At 36.9% G+C, this 20000-nt stretch overlaps 1 long non-coding RNA gene across 1 annotated transcript in view; it reads left to right on the plus strand.

Moving 5' to 3' along the window:
• The first annotated feature begins 12703 nt into the window (after positions 1 to 12703).
• Positions 12704 to 20000, plus strand: part of LOC135220097 (uncharacterized) — a 252935-nt gene continuing 245638 nt past the window's right edge. The window contains exon 1 of the long non-coding RNA XR_010315567.1: positions 12704 to 12895. This is a non-coding gene — a long non-coding RNA (uncharacterized LOC135220097). The remainder of the gene's footprint in view (positions 12896 to 20000) is intronic.

Raw genomic sequence — 20000 nt, forward strand, 5'->3', positions numbered from 1 at the left:
ACTACGCAACATCAATACAGGGTTGCTCTTTTAAATTATGTTTATCAGTCGTCTGGCCGTCATCAGTCGTCATTACTTTTGTCTCCGATTAGTCTCAAGCATAAAAAAGCATATTAGTCTAGTCAAATCTAGACACATAACTCTTTGTAATGGCAGGTTTGCCTTTATTGTTTCATTCCTAACTAGGCCTATTTTGCAACTGCACATTCTTGCAAGCAGAAACACTGCGATTAAGTTATTTATACAGCTATGAAAGTTATCCTTGAAAACAAGACCTCCTTAATGTTAAAAGTAATGCCCAATAATGTGCAGGAATCTCACTTCTGTATTTTCCTTTCCCACCTGTTACTTATTTCCGATGAACACCATATTCTTTGGAAGCTCGAATTTCACCAATGGCCCCTCTGGGCTTGTTCCGTAAGAATAGGGGTCATCTTCGGACTAATAAGAATAATAATAATTCAGCAGCATCTCAGAATTTATTCTTCAAGGAAAAAAAAAAACGGATTTATTCCAAACCGCCATTCCCGAATTATGCATACCTTAATGAAATTGATTTGGCAATCTTGAAGTACCCAAGAATATTATATGAGTGTCTTGTAAGCATAGTATTGCAATACTTACAAGTGCTGAAGAAATGCTTATGGATAAAAGTAGGCTACTGTCACGAATCCTTGTAAATGCCCAAGTCCTATCTATAGCCTTCTCGATAATGTATGGTGAGTGAACCAGTTGCATTATCGAGGAGGCTATAAATAAAGCGAATACAATATAATATAGAGGTCCGACTCACAATAGACAAAATTTGACTTCAACAATAAATAAGAATTCCGTACGATGAAAACATCCAAAAAGCCAAAGGACACCTCAGGTCTAATAATCCTTTCATTTTCCCTCATCCCAAATCCATCGGGAGTTCGCCAGAGTTTACAAAATACCATGTAACAATTGTAATGAGATTTACGTTGGGGAAACCGGTAGATCCATCTCGCAAAGATTAGCAGAACACAAAAGATCAGTCCGATATGCATTAGAGAATTCGGGGATTTTCCTACATATTGGGGACAAAGGCCATACTATGAACTGGAGTGGGGGAGAGCTGGTTTTCAAAAAGTAGCTGTCCGTGCAAAAGGAAGATGCTGGAATCTGCTATCATCAATCAAACAAAAAATATGAACCAGTCAGGAGGACACTGGAAATCGGATGGCATTGACGAACTAATCCTTAGGCCGCTCCTCAAGCAGGTGTCCAAGAACATCCGACCACAGGACGAGTCGCCGGACCGGAGTTAAATGAGGCCAAAAATCACCAGGGAATAGTTTAATATCCTTCCCAAGGTATATAGAATAAGTCCTTCCTGGGTCACCAACGGAGACTTGCTGCCGCACCTACATATGTTTTGTATTTATACTCTTGTAAGACATCCTATGTCCATACTTAACCAGTGATCAGGAGCACAGAAGGAAGTGCTCGAAATATATGGTTGCAACGTTCAAATAGTGTTTTATGGGCGTTTTATCTTCATATTATACTGTTGAATGACAGAAAAAGACATTCTATATATATATATATATATATATATATATATATATATATATATATATATATATATATATGTGTGTGTGTGGTGTGTGTGTATGTATGTATGTATGTATGTATGTATATATATTCTAATATTTCTTTTATATTTACCTAAATTGTGTAGATAATTAGATATATAAGAACAGTAATCTGTGTTCAACATAATACGTATAATATTGAATGACTCATTGAAGCCATGAAACGACAATTTGATGAAAGAATACGATAAATAGCAAAATGAAACAATGACGTGCAAAAAAAAAGTCAGCACTTAAACATAACATTATTCATTTGATAAAGAGTGGCAAATGAATGTTGCACGCCATATACCTACGTACAAAGAACGCACTAATGCCAGCAGATTTACGAGTATTTAATGTCGAAGTCTCCCGCTGCTGCTTACATGATCAAAAACAGAAATCAGCGCTCGTAGTCATTGTCCTTTGTAAGTCGCGTGTCTGACAGACGTCAGTCGAACAGACGTGACCCTAAATGGATGTCGCTCATGGATTGAAAGCGATTGGAATTTCGGGTTCGATGCGTTGATATGAATCTGGTACTCGTATCACTTTTGGGTGTGTAGAAATGCGATTCTTTGGTAGTTCATCAATTACAAGGCACATATTATTATTATTATTATTATTATTATTATTATTGTACTTAGGAAACAGACCCTCTCTCAAGCATACTTTATTAAAAGTAATGGCTAATTCAGCAGCCTTACACTTGTAGAGATTCTTCTCTATTTTGCGAATAGCGGCTTTTTCCGTGCCACTTAAACCGGCTAGTAGACCGCCTATAGAGGTCATGGTCAAATTTTGACCCTGTATTTGACCATGACCTCTATAGGCGCTCTACTAGCCTGTTTAAGTAGCACGGAAAAACCCGCTATTCGCAAAATAGAGAAGAATCTCTACAAGTGTAACGCTGCTGAAGTAGCCATTACTTTTAATAAAGCATTATTATTATTATTATTGCTGTTGTTGTTGTAAATAGTAGCTGTTTTCAGCGGCATTTAATTTGTATAGTCTTCTCTATTGGTCTTGCAATCGTCTTTTCATCAGAGTATAGCTGGTAGCTATATCAGTCTTAAGGGCGTGTAAAGATTATCTTTCATCTTATTATTATTATTATTATTATTATTATTATTATTATTATTATTATTATTTTATTTTTTTTTTTTTGCTCTATCACAGTCCTCCAATTCGACTGGGTGGTATTTATAGTGTGGGGTTCCGGGTTGCATCCTGCCTCCTTAGGAGTCCATCACTCTCCTTACTATGGGTGCCGTTTCTAGGATCACACTCTTCTGCATGAGTCCTGGAGCTACTTCAGCCTCTAGTTTTTTTTAGATTCCTTTTCAGGGATCTTGGGATCGTGCCTAGTGCTCCTATGATTATGGGTACGATTTCCACTGGCATATCCCATATCCTTCTTATTTCTATTTTCAGATATTGATACTTATCCATTTTTTTCCCTCTCTTTCTCTTCAACTCTGGTGTCCCATGGTATTGCGACATCAATGAGTGATACTTTCTTCTTGACTTTGTCAATCAACGTCACGTCTGGTCTGTTTGCACGTATCACCCTATCCGTCCTGATACCATAGTCCCAGAGGATCTTTGCCTGATCGTTTTCTATCGCTCCCTCAGGTTGGTGCTCGTACCACTTATTACTGCAAGGTAGCTGATGTTTCTTGCACAGGCTCCAGTGGAGGGCTTTTGCCACTGAATCATGCCTCTTTTTGTACAGGTTCTGTGCAAGTGCCGGGCATTCACTTGCTATGTGGTTTATGGTTTCATTTTCGTATTGCACTTCCTACATATGGGAGAGATGTTATTTCCGTCTATCGTTCTTTGAACATATCTGGTTCTTAGGGCCTGATCTTGTGCCGCTGTTATCATTCCTTCAGTTTCCTTCTTTAGCTCTCCCCTCTGTAGCCATTGCCATGTGTCATCGCTGGCTAGTTCTTTAGTCTGTCTCATGTATTGTCCGTGCATTGGTTTGTTGTGCCAGTCCTCTGTTCTGTCTGTCATTCTCCTGTCTCTGTATATTTCTGGGTCTTCGTCTACTTTTATTAGTCCTTCTTCCCATGCACTCTTTAGCCACTCGTCTTCACTGGTTTTCAGATATTGCCCCAGTGCTCTGTTTTCGATGTTGACGCAGTCCTCTATACTTAGTAGTCCTCTCCCTCCTTTCTTTCGTGTTATGTATAGTCTGTCCGTATTTGCTCTTGGGTGTGGTGCTTTGTGTATTGTCATATGTTTCCTGGTTTTCTGATCTATGCTGCGGAGTTCTGCCTTCGTCCATTCCACTATTCCTGCGCTGTATCTGATTACTGGCACTGCCCATTGTTTTTATGGCTTTTATCATATTTCCGGCGTTGAGTTTTGACTTGAGTATCGCCTTGGGTCTCTGCATATATTCTTTCCTGATCGTGTCCTTCATCTCTTGGTGTTTTATATCCCCTCCTTCCATTATACCCAGGTATTTGTATCCTGTCTCATCTATGTGTCTGATGTTGCTCCCATCTGGTAGCTTTATCCCTTCAGTTCTCGTTACTTTGCCCTTTTGTATGTTGACTAAGGCGCATTTTTCTATTCCAAACTCCATCCTGATGTCCCCAGATACAATCCTTACAGTCTGGATTAGGGTATCTATTTCCTTGATGCTCTTACCATACAACTTGATGTCGTCCATGAACATCAGATGGTTGATTCTGTTGCCTATTTTCTTGAGTTGGTACCCGGCATCCATCTTCTGTAGTACTTTTGTCATGGGAATCATGGCTACTACGAAGAGTAGTGGGGACAGTGAGTCGCCCTGGAAGATCCCTCTCCTGATATTACACCTCTGTTAGTCTTACTCCAGAGCTTGTAAGTATTGTATTCCAGTTGCGCATTGTATTTTTGAGGAAGCTGATGGTGTTTTCCTCTGCCCCATATATTTTCAGGCATTCTATTAGCCATGTGTGTGGTATCATATCGAAGGCTTTCTTATAGTCTATCCATGCCATGCTTAGGTTGGTTTTCCTTCTCCTACTGTTCTTCATTACCATTTTGTCTATCAGGAGCTGGTCTTTTGTGCCCCTACACTTCCTTCTGCAGCCTTTCTGTTGGTGGGGGATGGTGTTTGTCTCCTCTAGGTAGTTGTATAGCCTTTCACTGATGATACCTGTTAGTAACTTCCACATTTGGTAGGCAGGTGATAGGCCTGTAGTTACTGGCTATATTTCCCTTACTCTTGTATTTTGTACTAAGGATGTTCTTCCTGTGGTCATCCATTTGGGTGCATGGTGATTTGAGATACAATGCTGGAGTTGTTCTGCTATTCGTGGGTGTAGGGCCTTGAAGTTTTTGAGCCAGTATCCATGGACTTCATCGGGACCTGGGGCTTTCCAGTTTGGCATTTTCTTTAGTTGGTGTCTGACTGTGTCTGTCGTATTATTATTATTATTATTATTATTTTTTTTTTTTTTTTTTTTTTGCTCTATCACAGTCCTCCAATTCGACTGGATGGTATTTATAGTGTGGGGTTCCGGGTTGCATCCTGCCTCCCTAGGAGTCCATCACTTTTCTTACTATGTGTGCCGTTTCTAGGATCACACACTTCTGCATGAGTCCTGGAGCTACTACAGCCTCTAGTTTTTCTAGATTCCTTTTCAGGGATCTTGGGATCGTGCCTAGTGCTCCTATGATTATGGGTACGATTTCCATTATTATTATTATTATTATTATTATTATTATTATTATTATTATTTTTATTATTATTATTATTATTATTATTATATTATTATTATTATTATTATTATTATTATTATTATTATTATTATTATTATTATTATTATGCACTGAAAAAGATTTAGTATTTTAATATCATCCTATCTGATAATCTGTCCAGACTGACAAGAAACGAGAATACTTCCTTATTTCATTACCATGACAAAGAATTATATAAAGAAATTAGTATTTATGTCATACAGAAGAAACCGGATAACTATCAAATATGTGGATACGAATATACGATTCATAACGCGGTTTGAAGCGTTCCTCCTCAGTGCGTTCGCACATTAACACAAATAGTTAAACTTAGCTTTTCCTAAGCATCATCAGTTTTGGAACTACACAAAAGTCCTTCAACACCAGATGATATCATTGTTTATGTAGACATCGTGTTAGTCTTTCCTCGTTGTGGTTTCATTCTTGAGACTAATTTTCAAAAACGGATATATACAATAGGCACACTTGCCGCGCTGTAAGAATAAATAAAATCCCGTTGTATTGAGGAAATATATGAAAAACGTTTAGATTACTACTGTTTCAAGACGAACTGTCTCCTCTTCGGGTGATTACTGAATAATGATAAAATAAATAAGGGAAAGTTGAACATGTTAAGGAAGAACAAATATAAATAGCCACCTTCGTTCATTACCGGATTGCCACTACTAACAATAATTCTTAAATATTCAACGACCTGACAATATGTTGTTAAGATTGGCAGCTTGAATCACTTGATGGAACAACAAACTCAGACTTACAGTTACCGTCGTTGAGGTTAAAATTAGGTACTGCTCTAATGAGAGCAACCTCAACTTTCTTTTTCTGTGCATTGTTTGTTTTAAAAAATCAATTTACTCTCTTGCCAATCAACACGATGGATAGTCGATGATATATGTGCACGAGATCTTCCTGAATCCCTTTATAGACGTTTTTACAATCTGCACAAGGGGAAGTACTACAATCCCTTATTGCTTTCATCCCCAGCATTATTGTAATTGTTGTTCAGACTTTCTTCCTATTTTATGTACATGGATAGCTGTAGCAGCATTAAAAATTTGCCTTTCTTAATTCAGACACCAATCCGTCATTGCTTTTGCAATATGGCAAGGCAACATCAGGTTTTCTATAAATTTCATCTTTAACACATAAGGTGTCAAGTGATTTGCGTGCGCTGAGATGCGCCTTGTCAGCAAAGCAATTATGTACCCCAGTTTCTTAAAACACGGAGAATTGAAAATGACCTCTTCATCCAAAAAAACATGGGCTGCAAATTCGGTATGCGCGTAAAAACGGTGACGTTGAAACTGACAATTTAATACTTTCTCCATGATTATTTTTAAATTATTTTCTTTCATTTTGTGAAAATAAAACTCTTATCAAAATGGAGGACAAATACTCTATTGCAATGGACTGTTCGGTCATGCAGATGATTAATGAATAATTTAATAATCATTTCCACTGATTATAATAATTCCAGATACAATTTTATGGGAGTAACATTTGTCAGGTTATATTTACTTTTAGGATTTCGCTTACCTTGTTTTTTATGGCCAAATACATATTTGTTATTGTCACATACAAAATTCTGTCGATCCATACTTTATACAGAATTAAAAACGTTTTGAAGTTGATGAGATTTTTTAAAAACAACTTTACATATATACATCTTTTACCTCTGAAGTTAATCTAATGTTATTTTTGTAGAACATGTTAACATAAGGGACATGCTATTGTTTCTTATTATTAACAACAAGGTATAAGGTATTATGTATAGAAAACGCAATATCTGTAACTACCAAATTATCTAGAGTGTTTGCAAGTTATCATAAACTTCCTGTTTTCTGTTCCATATCCTTTTAACTCATGAAATTAGTCTATCGATACGCGAGGAAAAATGCTAATATAAGGGACGAGGTTTTGGATTTTAAACTAACAAGGTATAGGGTATTATACATCGAAAACACAATACACGTAACGACCCAATTATCCAGTTGACAATAACTTGTCAACAAGTTATTGTCAGCTTCCCGTTTTCTGTTTAAATGCGAAACACCTGGTTGGGTATAGCGCCGATATATGCATAGTATACGTAGTACACCGGAATTTGTACAAAGTGAAAATACATTTTAACCCCAAAGCCGCCTCTCCAAATCAAAACCAATTTTCACTTTAAAATGAGTGATATGTAATCAGGCGTGACACGTCACCGTTCATGAATGCTAATGTGCGGGTCAGGCATTGACTCGTCTTAATCATATTATTCAAACGCTTCGTTAAGATATTGATTGAATGAGGCAGTTCCAGTTTCGATTAATAAACAGAGCAGTTGAAACGGTTTTGGATTTGATTTTGCCGGGAATGTGGGATAATTATGAAATATCGGAGAAATTGGGTAAATTTGGGTTAATTGGGGAAATAGGGAACTGGAAAAATTCAGGAAAATTTGGGGATATTTGGGGAAATTGATAATAAGGAAAACTGGGGAAATCCTGGAAAATTAGGGGAAATTGGGAATACTGGCAAAAATTAGGGGAAATTGGGAATACTGGCAAAAATTAGGGGAAACTGAAGAAATTTGGGAAAATTAGGGAAATTGGGGAAGTCTCAGAAAATTAGGTATAACTAGGGAATTTGGAAAATAAAATGGTGAATTGGGGAAAATTGGGAAAATCAGTGGAAAATCTGGGGATATTGCAGATAATTTGGGAAAACTGGGGAATTTGGGGAAAATTTGAGAAATTGGGGAAAAGTGTGTTGAATCACACTCGGTTCCATACACGAAATTGGGTGCCAGTTCGGACCACTTATGAAACTTATCACCATTATACATTTCATGGACGCGTGGAATACGAGCATTTAAAATCTTTTGTTACTCTGAATTCACGCAGCAATGTCAACATCAATCACATTAAGAGTGGTTCTTGTCTGGATTATTGAAAGAGACCTCTCAATAAACAAATGCTGTTAACTGCGTTTTCGTGCGAAGATGAGAACCGATTATTGGATTTTTACAGTAATAGGCCTATACAAATTTCGCCCAGAAAACCGTCCATGAATTATATGGAAACTGCAAAGAAGTTGAATTAGCAGAATCCTTCAAACCCAAAGGTCCGTATACACCTGTACGGAATCAAAACTAAGAATAAAATTAAAAAAAAGAATAATAAAGAAAAGCAAATGTATATAAGTGTATAACAAATGTTTTATCCAGACTGATAACTTTCTCTTTCACGTTACACGCACAGCAATTGCATTTCAATTATATTTTCTGCTGTGTGATTAATATGAATATGGTTACTCAATCGGTAAATTACTGAATTTTAAATTACACTGGACCACGATGTATTTTAGAAGGTGTAAAAACAAAAACAAGAGCGTTTTTAATAACGTGCCAACATCAAGAACAGTTTTATAACACTTTGGATATATTCAGTGTTTCAAGCGTCAATAATGCCAACTCTCGCGATAGTATGACTTAAAAAAATCCGGCATTAAAGCAAAGTACTGGAGCGCCATTAGCCAATTCAACCCACACGGCAGTGGAAAGAGTGGTTGGAAAGGCAGATGGAAGAAAGGAAGCAGAAATGGAAGTGAAGTAAAATGCTCCAAGTAGAAATGCTACAGGTATAAAAAGTCCTAGATAGTGACTCCAAGGGTTTTAAACCAGTTTGTATCCACCTTTGCGCCGTGTTTAGTACAACCCCGTTGTAAATATCTTAAAGATAAGAACCCCAAGAAATATTGTTCATTTTTCCCCCGGCCACCATAAACTCGTTTTACGAAAATGTATAACAACACGAATAACACAATAAGGAAGGAGTACTCAGACCAAACTGTAATTATTGCTGTTATTTAATGTGACTTTTTCTTGTGACTTTATTACCGGCCACCCAGTGGCCCACGTGAGGTACACTGACGACACTAACCCCCTAGAAGCTGAGCTATAAGCTATATGTGTAACTCTGCAACGTTCCTGCTTTCATTAATTATACACCGGTATTTTGTTACCTGTACTGATATGGCAGGAAGTAACTATAGTAACATACTGAAACATTAGATCTCAACCAACTATAAGAATATCTTTGAATATAATGTTGGAATGGAATGTAAAATTTAGGCCAAAGGCCCAGCGCTGGGACCTATGACGTCATTCTGTGCTTAAAGAAGCCGAGAGTAAAAAGGTAAAGCTTGCATTTGTACATATAACAGTTGTTAGGAGAGGGTGGAAAGTAAGATGGAAAAAAGAGACAATGAACCGAGGTAAAGTTAAAGGATAAAAAGGATGCATGAAATTTGTGTATAAATATCCACTTAATTTTGAATTATGGACTTCTCTGCGATATTTGAGGCTTTCAGGTGAAATGCAAAAAGACCTTCAGGGACTTGAGCGCTGGTTTTGTCCTAACAAAAGATTATCGTTTTCTTGGAATACTGTTATTGATATGTCTTTGATCTTTGATAACCTTCATATTTTCTTAGTTTTATGGAAATGAAATCGGTTATTAATGGGGTAATTACCTGAAACAATGAAGTAAAGGTCAACAATACATATTTAGCACCATCAGAACGCTAACGGAAATTATTTTACGAAAGGTCTTTAATTTACGTGAATTCAAAAGGGAATAAGATCGAGATCAATCAATTATGATTAAAAATTATAATCCAGTATTAAGGTTTCCTTACAAATGCTTTCCAATATATAAAATGTCCCCTCTTTCCTTGTTCTAATAATATATACACCTACACTAGACCCACTCGCAAGTATAGTGTATCAGCTCTTAACTCTGACGACTGAATATTCGTGAATGGGGCTATTATTCAATTTTCATGTGATTATTCAATTCTCATCATTATTGCGCAGATAATAATAATAATGATATGTAGTCCTATACATTTATCGCCCTGACTTTCAAGCTAGCAGTGTGTTACTCCTAGCCTCTACGAAATGTATTCAGTTACGTATTTGAATTACAAACAACTCTTCCCCAAAGGAGAAAACAAAAAAATTAATGTCTTCCAAAAGCCAAAAAAAAAAAAAAGATTGAATGAGAGAAGCAATATCTGATTCGTAGCAGCTACAGGCAATAGCTTTTTTATGCAACAGTCACGCGTGTGAATTCCCTTGGGAATGCATCGATGTAAATTTAGGAGAGTAACGGTAAGTATACATAACATGATTGCACTACATCAAATATTCCTTGGGGAATTGCCAATGAAGGAGCAGACGAGAACAGTAGAATATTTAGAGAATACGTCAATACAAATACACTAAGGATCTGAGTGAATAACGAATACTCTAAGCCTTCCATACTAAGCCCAGAAGTGGTGGGCAACTATAATGATTTGAATCAATAAAATATGTAAATGTGTTTGTGTATATATTTATGTATATATTTTGTGTGTGTGAATGTATGTTGAGAATATCTTAAAGCTGACACTTGCATCAACTTGCAAAACTTTCCTCCCAGATCTTCGTTACTGCATTATTAAATAAGAATAAAAATCTTAAAAGCACAATCGACTATCAAAGGAAAGAGCTCACACACACAAGAGAGAAAGAGGGAGAAAAGCAATCATCGAAAGACGCATTGCATCATTCCCCCAGCTTTAGGAAAAAGAGAGAGAGAAAAAAAAAAGAGAGGAAAGGATCTCCCCGAGAAGGCGTTATTGGAAATGTTGGAAATGCCATCGGATAAGAAAATATGCACCAATAAATCCGTTTATCCACGTGCACCGAACAAGCACATTCATACACATCTGCAAATTCTGCTTTACACATGGAAGACGTATGAAAATTAAACTATTCGGATTCAGGCAGACCAATCAAGAGAGAGAGAGAGAGGTGGTGGGTCTTCCATCTTTTTCCCGCGTGTTTTGCTGCGCTATCTCCGCTCAGAGTCGTAGTCTCATGCACGAAAATGCTTTAATATTTTCTGAAATATGTTTAATCATAGGAAACCTGTAGGGGCGGTAAGATCATTTGCTATAAGAGATATGAACGAGGTAAAGTGGCACGGGAACGAGCAGTATTACACGGATCACAAAGCATGAGTAGGTACAACGAGTAAATGTCAAAACATTTGTAACAAAGGTGTGTTGTATTAGTTCAACAGTTGCGCTGTGCGAGATTCGGGCGTTAACCTTAGTGTACTATTTTAGACCTCTTGCAACCATCACATAGGCTTTCTGTTCTCTTGGTCTGGAACATCACAAACGCAAGCGCTATCTCCTGACAGTTATATAAGCCTAGAGGTTCTTTCGGAAATAAGCAGCTTTTTCTAACCTTACAAAACAGCAGAAAAAATTGCGAGAACTACTGTTCGCATTGAAAACTCAAGGGAATCGTAAGTAGCTAACCAATTTAAAACACCTGCTTCAATACAAAATGGTTAGTCTCGATAAGATTGGCTACAAGACTGAGTAATATAAGGCGAGTTGCCTAAAGACAGAGAAAATTAGAAGCTCTACAAAATACTATTAATTCCATGCAACAAGAGAGTGCTACTTTGAAAACTACTAATGAACAGTTTTCCTCGCAAAATCATATTATACAAATGGAAATGATGCCCTTTTGCCAACTGTAAAAAACTCCAATACTAGAGTTGAACAAATTAAACGTTCCCTAAAGTCTTTTTTTTTTTTTTTTTTTTTTTTTTTTTTTTTTTTTTTTTTTTTTTTTTTTTTTCAAATGAGCCAATAGAATTCTTTTCAGGCAAGCTAGTAAAATAGTGGTCCGACATGGAAACTGCATCGGCTCTGTTACTTAGGACCCTAATTCCTAAAACATAACGGTTTTTAGGCAACACCTGCAAGTTTCCCGTTCCTTGCCATTCATCTTTGAACAATTGTGTAAGAAAAATTAGTTGTGATCCTGGTGTACTTATTTCAGTTCTTGATTTGATGAAGAGCAGAGGTCGAAGCATGACAGAAGTAGAAAAGATTTCAATCATTTGTTTTGATGAAATGAAAGTAGAAGAGAGATGATCGTAATATGATAGGGGAAGTGACCGAATATATATATATATATATATATATATATATATATATATATATATATATATATATATATATATATATATATATAATGTAAGTGTAACGTAACGTTTTAATGATTGCAAACGCAAGTGGTAATCGACTTTTATTGTTTTGCGATAGTATAATTGAAAGAATCCCATGCATAATAAATCGCACTGTAGTGTAACTAGGAAAGATATTACTTGGAATATTGGATAATAAATCGCTCTGTAGTGTGACTGGCAAAGATATTACTGGGGTACTTATTATTTAATTGTCCGTGCCGGCCGTAGGTGAGTACCCATGCTTAGTCCAAGGAGAAATCGGTGTCACGTGGACGTAATCACAGTGAAGTTAAGAACTGAAGAACCGATGTTACTTTTACGTAATTACTTGTGTCGATATATATGTTATTGTTTATGACATTCAATCTCTGGGAAACGTTAGTGTTCGAAATTATGTGAAACCTTGTGAAATGCGTCTAGTATTTCAGAGAGAGAGAGAAAAACAAAACATCAAAGGTACGCCAGTTGCTATGCCTGTAGAGTGTAGAGCATTTCATCTCGTGTTGCATCATACTTGTTCACCCGGAGGGTTTTTATTTTATTTATGTTTTTTGTATTAACCAGACTAGGGATTCTAGTAGTGTTAATTTTTTTTAAGTGGCAGTATTAGCTAAACGTCGAGTTCCAGACCGAAGTACAGTCAGTAGGCCTACATGTTCCACTTGTTTGATGTACCTACCCCCTATGCATAGCCTAACCATAGCCTAGGGTTTTGTATTAACTTAAGGTGGCAGACCGTCAACGTAGACCATTGTCTATCAGATATAGCCTAACATTAATATAAAACTATAGGCTACTATGTAACGTAATATAAAACCATATAGGCTACTACTATATGTAACAGGGTTATATTTTCATTGATTATGATTCCCAGTGAAATTTTCACTGCTGCAGTCAATGGACGGATGTGTTTAAATGTGATGGATGTGTTTTGATCATGTTGTAGGCCTATGGCCAAATTAAATAGTGCCACATCATCTAGAGGAACCACTCATGACTAAGCACACCCTTGTAGGTTAGATTTGGATGCCTTTTGACCAGGTGCCATCTTGGAAAGTAGCTAGGCCTAAAATTTCATATTTTTTGCACTATAACAAGTATTTTAATAAAAGCCTTATAATATGGTTTACTTTGGAGAATCTGACATTTTATCTTGAATTCTAGGTACTGTACAATACCAATACACTTTTTTGTCTTTTTCAGGTATAGCTATCAGTGGCTTTAATCTATTTAATCAAAAGTACTCATTCATCAAAAAGTTTTACTAAAATGGGTTATTTTTACAGGTTAGATTGGGGTGTTATTTAACAATGGAACACTTGTTAGGTATAACTGGACAGTAAATGGATGCTCAACTACAAGGATGTAGATCCTGAATTACCTAGGTAAGTAAAAGTGTTGGGTACTATAGGGGGAACAACCGACTGGACTAGCTGATCCAGTTTCCACCGCGTTTGAAGCCACGGTATTTCTACAGAAGCACTCCGCACGGACTGCAAGGAACGTAACCACGGATACAACATACACTAGGGATTGGACCGTCCAATGTATTTCGCTGTGTTTAGTACTGCACCCTGGGGTTTAATTACAGTCGTCCAAATAAATATTGCTTAAAAATCTTGTTGTTCCGATACGTAATACAAACCCTCGGTCCTTTAACAATAGGAAGGTAACTAGCGGCAGCAGCTGGGACGATCGTAAGCTTCGAACAAGGGGAGAACGGTAGTTAACTGCTTGTCTGGTCGTGCGCGCGCGCGCCTGAGAGGTGAAGAATCACTTTTGCTTTCGGCCGCGGGTGTGAAGGACGTGTTCGTCATCGCTCTCTGCCCGCTTCATCGTCGTATGCTTTGTTTATATTGTGTTTTCCAATACTGGTTTGTTTGGGTTGAAAATGAGATTGTAAGTACTCTGTTTTCATTTTCATTAATTAAATTGTGGGTCAAGAAATGGAGCTATAGCCGTAGATGCGGCGGTTTCCGCTCTTTTCCTGAAGTTGATCCTCATGAATAATGTTCTCGGTGTCGAGGGCGGGAGCGCGCTCGTGCCGAGTCGGTTATTTCTGGTGAAATTGTGAAATGAAACTTGTAAGTACAGTACTCTTTTTCATTTTATTTTGCCCTGTGCGCTCGGGGCCGAGGGCGCGAATGCTCGCGACACGAGCCCTTTAAATTGCATGAAAGTGAACGCAAGAGTAGTATTCCTTTTCATTTTCATATACTATTTGATTATGGATCAAGTTTTCCGCTCTTACCCAGGAATTGATCCTTCCCCTTTTATTTGTGTGAAAGTGAAATCGCAAGTGCAGTATTCTTTTTAATTTTCATATATTATGATTGCATCATTTTCATTACGGATCAAGGTTCCGCTCTTACACGTGAATTGATCCTTTCCCTTTTATGTTGTGTGAAAGGGAATCGCAAGTGCAGTATCCTGTTTCATTTTCACATTACTCTCCCGCGACTACCTTGGTATCCGATTCTTCGTCTTCTTTCCTGCCCCCGCTCAGCTCCTTCGTTGACTCCTTCCCCTTCGGGGGTGGGAGGGGGGGTTTCCGGGTCCTTCTCCTCGCCGTTCTGTTGAGCTTGGAGGAGGGCGCTCGGTGCCCCGTCGTAATTTTGTATTTTGGGTCTTCCGTGCATTCGGGGTGGGGCATGCTCCCCCCCGTGCGTGAGGGAACCTCTTTCACTAATCTGTCTGTGCTACCGCAGGTGCTACATCCGTGGGAGACGACCTTGGACAGGTGTGGGCCGCTGGGGCTGCAGGGCGTGCCTAGCATCCAGGGGCTGCTTCAACGTCTGGCGGGGTCTGGGGCGGTGACTCATGGAGCGGTTACCACTACCACCACCACGATCTCGATCCTCGCATATGCCGCTTCCCCCCTTCTGGTGTAGAATCCTCACACTGTGTCGGTGACGCCGTCTACCGCTGTTCAAGGGCCGGTTGCCGATGTACCGAGGGGGGGGTATGCAGCCGCCTGGGTTCTTCGTGTTGCCTCCCCCAGACTTCCGCTGCACCTAAGAGCTCGCCCCTGGACCGGCCGCCAGTACCCAGGTTCCCGCTGGCTCTTACGACCAGGAGGAGTAGCCTAGGTGTGCAGAACTCCACTCAGTTCTAGAGGCTCGCTCAGATTCCTCCCACCAATCAGTGAGTCTTCCTTATGTAAAGGACCGAGGGTTTGTATTATGTGTAGGAACAAATCACAATTTGAAGTAAATTGTATTTTTCCTAACTATACAAACCTGAGGTCCTTTACATATATGCCCACCTCATGCCACCCCTCAATCTGAACCTGGGCCGAAAGGCAAAGTGAAGTGTTTACATCCGGGCAGGCTATCCTGCCCCACGGTAGTTACTGCTTAACCACCTTGTTCAAGATTCAGTGGCCGTAATTCCAGCTACGCCTTAAGTACATTCCTTATGTTAAAGGACCTCAGGTTTGTATAGTTAGGAAAAATACAATTTACGACAAATTGTGATATTAAATCCCTGATGAAAATTGGCTGTTGACCAGTGTAATGAGACCGAACTCTGAAAAATATTGATGCTCTCCAGAATTGCCTTTCTTCTTTGCTTATCTTCTAGAAAAATTTTTGGCCTCCCTCGTCTCCTCTTCTCAACAGTGCCTGCTGAATGCCTTTTAACTGTCCTCAGTGTTTATTCTGAAATGTTAAGAGTATTCAGAAACGTGGTTTTACGAACTGGAAAAGGCTTACTATCCTTCGATAAGTGGTACAATAAAGAAATTGATCTCCGTGATATGAGATTTTTCACTGTTCTCCGTTGTACTTCTGATTGTTGCACAAATCAAAAAAGTATTGTCTCTGCAGCTGAAGACTACCAGTCTCATTGAAAGCCTAACGTTACTATAGTATCTTTTTCCTTTTCTGAAAAAGAAAAACATTCTTTACCCATTGTAGCACTTCCAGTGCCATTGCATTAAGGTATTAAAGAAACAGTTTTTCCTATCTTGAGACTGATATATGCTTCACCTTCAACTGCATTCATATATCCTTTTCCTTTTATTGTCACTTCTTTTTGCTAAGCGATCAGTTGAGTCTTCCACTCTTTAGTGCTTCCACCTTAATGTCTTCAGGCAGTATAGGGATGGAGAATTGCTTCTTGATCCTCACTGATTTAACTCGATGGATGATCTTATCATTTTCACTTGGCCCACATATTAAAAAATGATTGTAGCACAACAGCTGATTGCAGATGTAACAGGAACTAAAGACTTCACCTTGACAATCTGACGCTCCGTTTTGCAAGCTGCTAACTGATTGTGGTCACGGGTTTGAGCGAATAGAGGAATGATTTAGATATTCATTTTTCAAGCAAACTTATTTGTGTTTTTTAATTATAAAAAAAAGAATATTGTGATGCTTTTCCGCAGTGATTAAAACAATAATATGTCTTACACTTTTGTTTTTACAGGTATGTTGTGAACTTCATTTATGGACAAAAATAATGCTATAGCTGTAGAGTTACAATGCTTTTTCTGAGAGAGAAAATGCAATGTGTTATGTTGGTCGCAGAAGCATGGCCTGTTCACATCAGATCTTGGTAAGTGTATTTATTTCTGAATATTTAGATTCATAATTGCTTTGGGAGATAAGTTTGTTGACCCATATACAGGTTGAGTCCTGTCCTTTGTGCCCCGTCATTAGTTACATGAATTTTGATGAAAGAACACAGGGCTTTGAAGCCGTAGAACAATTTGACATCACATGAGATTAGCATTTATAGAATACCTTTCTTATGTATAATTGATAAATTACTCTCGAGCTGTGCTCGTCATCCTCAAGTTTTTAATATATGTCTGAGTTAGAACAAGGTGTGATCCGACCTCCAGCTTACTCGAGATGCATGCAAGATTTTCCACAGATGCTAAGTTGCAAACATCGCATTTTATTCCTAACTTAACGTGAAGTAGTCTTCGTAATTAATACTCATGATTAGTACTACTCATACTAACAACAAGGATCAAATAAAAAGGACACAAATTAAACACCTTCATATATACTCTTGGTTATAAGTGGAAACAAAATAATTGAACGATAGACATTTAGTCTCTAAATTCAGTACATCAGATAAATTAAAACGTGCTAAAGTATATTGCCAGACACGCCGTTGTTTCTTTCAACAACAAAAAAAGATGTATTTTATCAGAAATAATTTTTCTATACTGTTTAACATGCATATTAATTTTTTACATTTTCATTCTAATAGATAAACCATAAATATCCTATCCTAAGTTTCCTGTATCTTTAACTCTATGCAAAACACCTTTTCTGGTCATTTTAGACCTTAGCTACCCCCCACAACACCACCACCACCAACAACAGCAAAGTAGTTTGAAGGCTTACTCCCCAAGTAAGCAAAAAAATCATATTCTTGACATTTTCTCCTGAATCAGTCATTTTCAACAAAGCACGGCACAATGCAATATTCAGGAAAGGGATTAGAGCTTGTTGAAGCAGGGCCCCTTATTCCCTCCAAAGCAAGATAATTAAGACAATAGGGAAAATAGGTTTTGGTCTCGTATAAATCTCCAGCACCACTGTGAAATAAAATTTTCAATTGACTAGGGTCGATTTTCAGCAATAGTTTAACTGATGATCTCAATGTGAATTCTGTATAGAAAATACCAACCTTGACATAATTAGATGTATAAATTTTCTTATTGATTGACTGTATTTATATAAGCACTGGAATTAACAGAAGTACATAAGAATGTCAAAATTTTCTCAATCCTGGAAACTACTGGAACATTCAGTGACAAACTCTCTCTCTCTCTCTCTCTCTCTCTCTCTCTCTCTCTCTCTCTCTCTCTCTCTCTCTCTCTCTCTCTCAGATCAAAGAGGTTTTTGACAGAAGAGATCCAATCTTTTGTTTTACATTAATGATAATACAACAGTATTAACAGATAATCAACTCTTTATTTCCCTCATCCTTTCCTCTTGTGGTCGGTCCACAACAATTATTTTGTTTCCCCCGCTTCCCCCGCTCCTTCTCCCGAATTTATCGCCTTCAGACAACAGGATCATTTGTCCGATGGAATGGCCCATGAATGGGCCAATAATTCAAGCAATGTAACTCGAGGTGATTGATTACAATGTTTTGAACGTAAAAGTTAGCCCACAAAATATTACGACGCATTTACCTTTGTATCCAAGGGCTTATTTGATGGTATTCTGGTCTTGTATATTCGTCGTGAGAAAGAATCATTAAGGTCTTTATACACAGGAATAGCTATTTACAAAGGGGACTGGGTTTTAAGATGCGTATTCCAATGTCTTTGGTTTTGTGAGACCGGTACTCGGGGCATTAATCTTTTCGGGTATTAGGTATACTTCAAGTTATAAGCGTATATCTTGTGATATTATACACACACACACACACACATGTTGTTTTACTGGTTAAACAGTTGATACTTTGTGTCTGTATATCCTGTATGTCATTATACGTTATTGCAAATTGTGTATTTTCTCTTTTTTATGAAATAGTAAAACTACTGACACATTTCATAGAAGAAAAGAAACATCATTGCTAAGTCACCATTAGCAGATGATAAAGCCTTCATTTTTACATGCGTTTATTAACCATAATTATAATAGGCTTATACAAACTCATGGCAATGTATTAATTTAATCTCAACAATAAAAACCCAATATTAAAGAAATTCTTTCCTGATGTAATTCCAGCTATATTTTGGCAAAGGTATACGTACTTTTGGAATGAGCAGCCTTTCCCAGGTAATATATCACTTCATTTTTTTGCCCATCTGTCATATTCCGAATCCCTCCCTCCCTCCCTGTCTGCTTCATAGTTTTGAAAAATATTTCTCATTGTGTGAATTGCTTCCATCCGGTTTTAAACGATGACCGCCATAAAATTTTAAAATTCTTTCCAACTATTTCATGGGACTCCATTCTTTTCCGAATACTTTACTAACTTTGGAGAATGGGGTGGGTGGTGGATATGAATTTTTTTTGTTTTTCCCATACTGGTATTTCAGTTATGCCTTTCAGTATCCATTGGCTAATATATATATATATATATATATATATATATTTATATATATATATATATATAGATATATATATGTATATAATATATATATATAGTATGATATATATATATTTATATTTATATAAAGTATAATATATTTAATAGATGGAAATATAATCTATAATACTATATATCTATATATATAGATATAATAATATATATCTAATAATATTTTTTATTTATCTATATATATAGAGATATATATATATCTATATAATATATATAAGATATATTATATTATATTATATATATTAAAGATATATCATATATATATATATATATTATATATATATATATATATATATATATATATTATATATATATATATATGTTATTTCTATATATATCTATATATATAGTATATTCTATATATAATCATTATATATAATATATATATCTATATATAGATAGATATATATCTATAATATAATATATATAGATATATATATATATATAAGTATATATTATAATTTATATATATATATATATATAT

Source organism: Macrobrachium nipponense, chromosome 1 (assembly GCF_015104395.2).
Source record: "Macrobrachium nipponense isolate FS-2020 chromosome 1, ASM1510439v2, whole genome shotgun sequence".
Taxonomy (NCBI): domain Eukaryota; kingdom Metazoa; phylum Arthropoda; class Malacostraca; order Decapoda; family Palaemonidae; genus Macrobrachium; species Macrobrachium nipponense.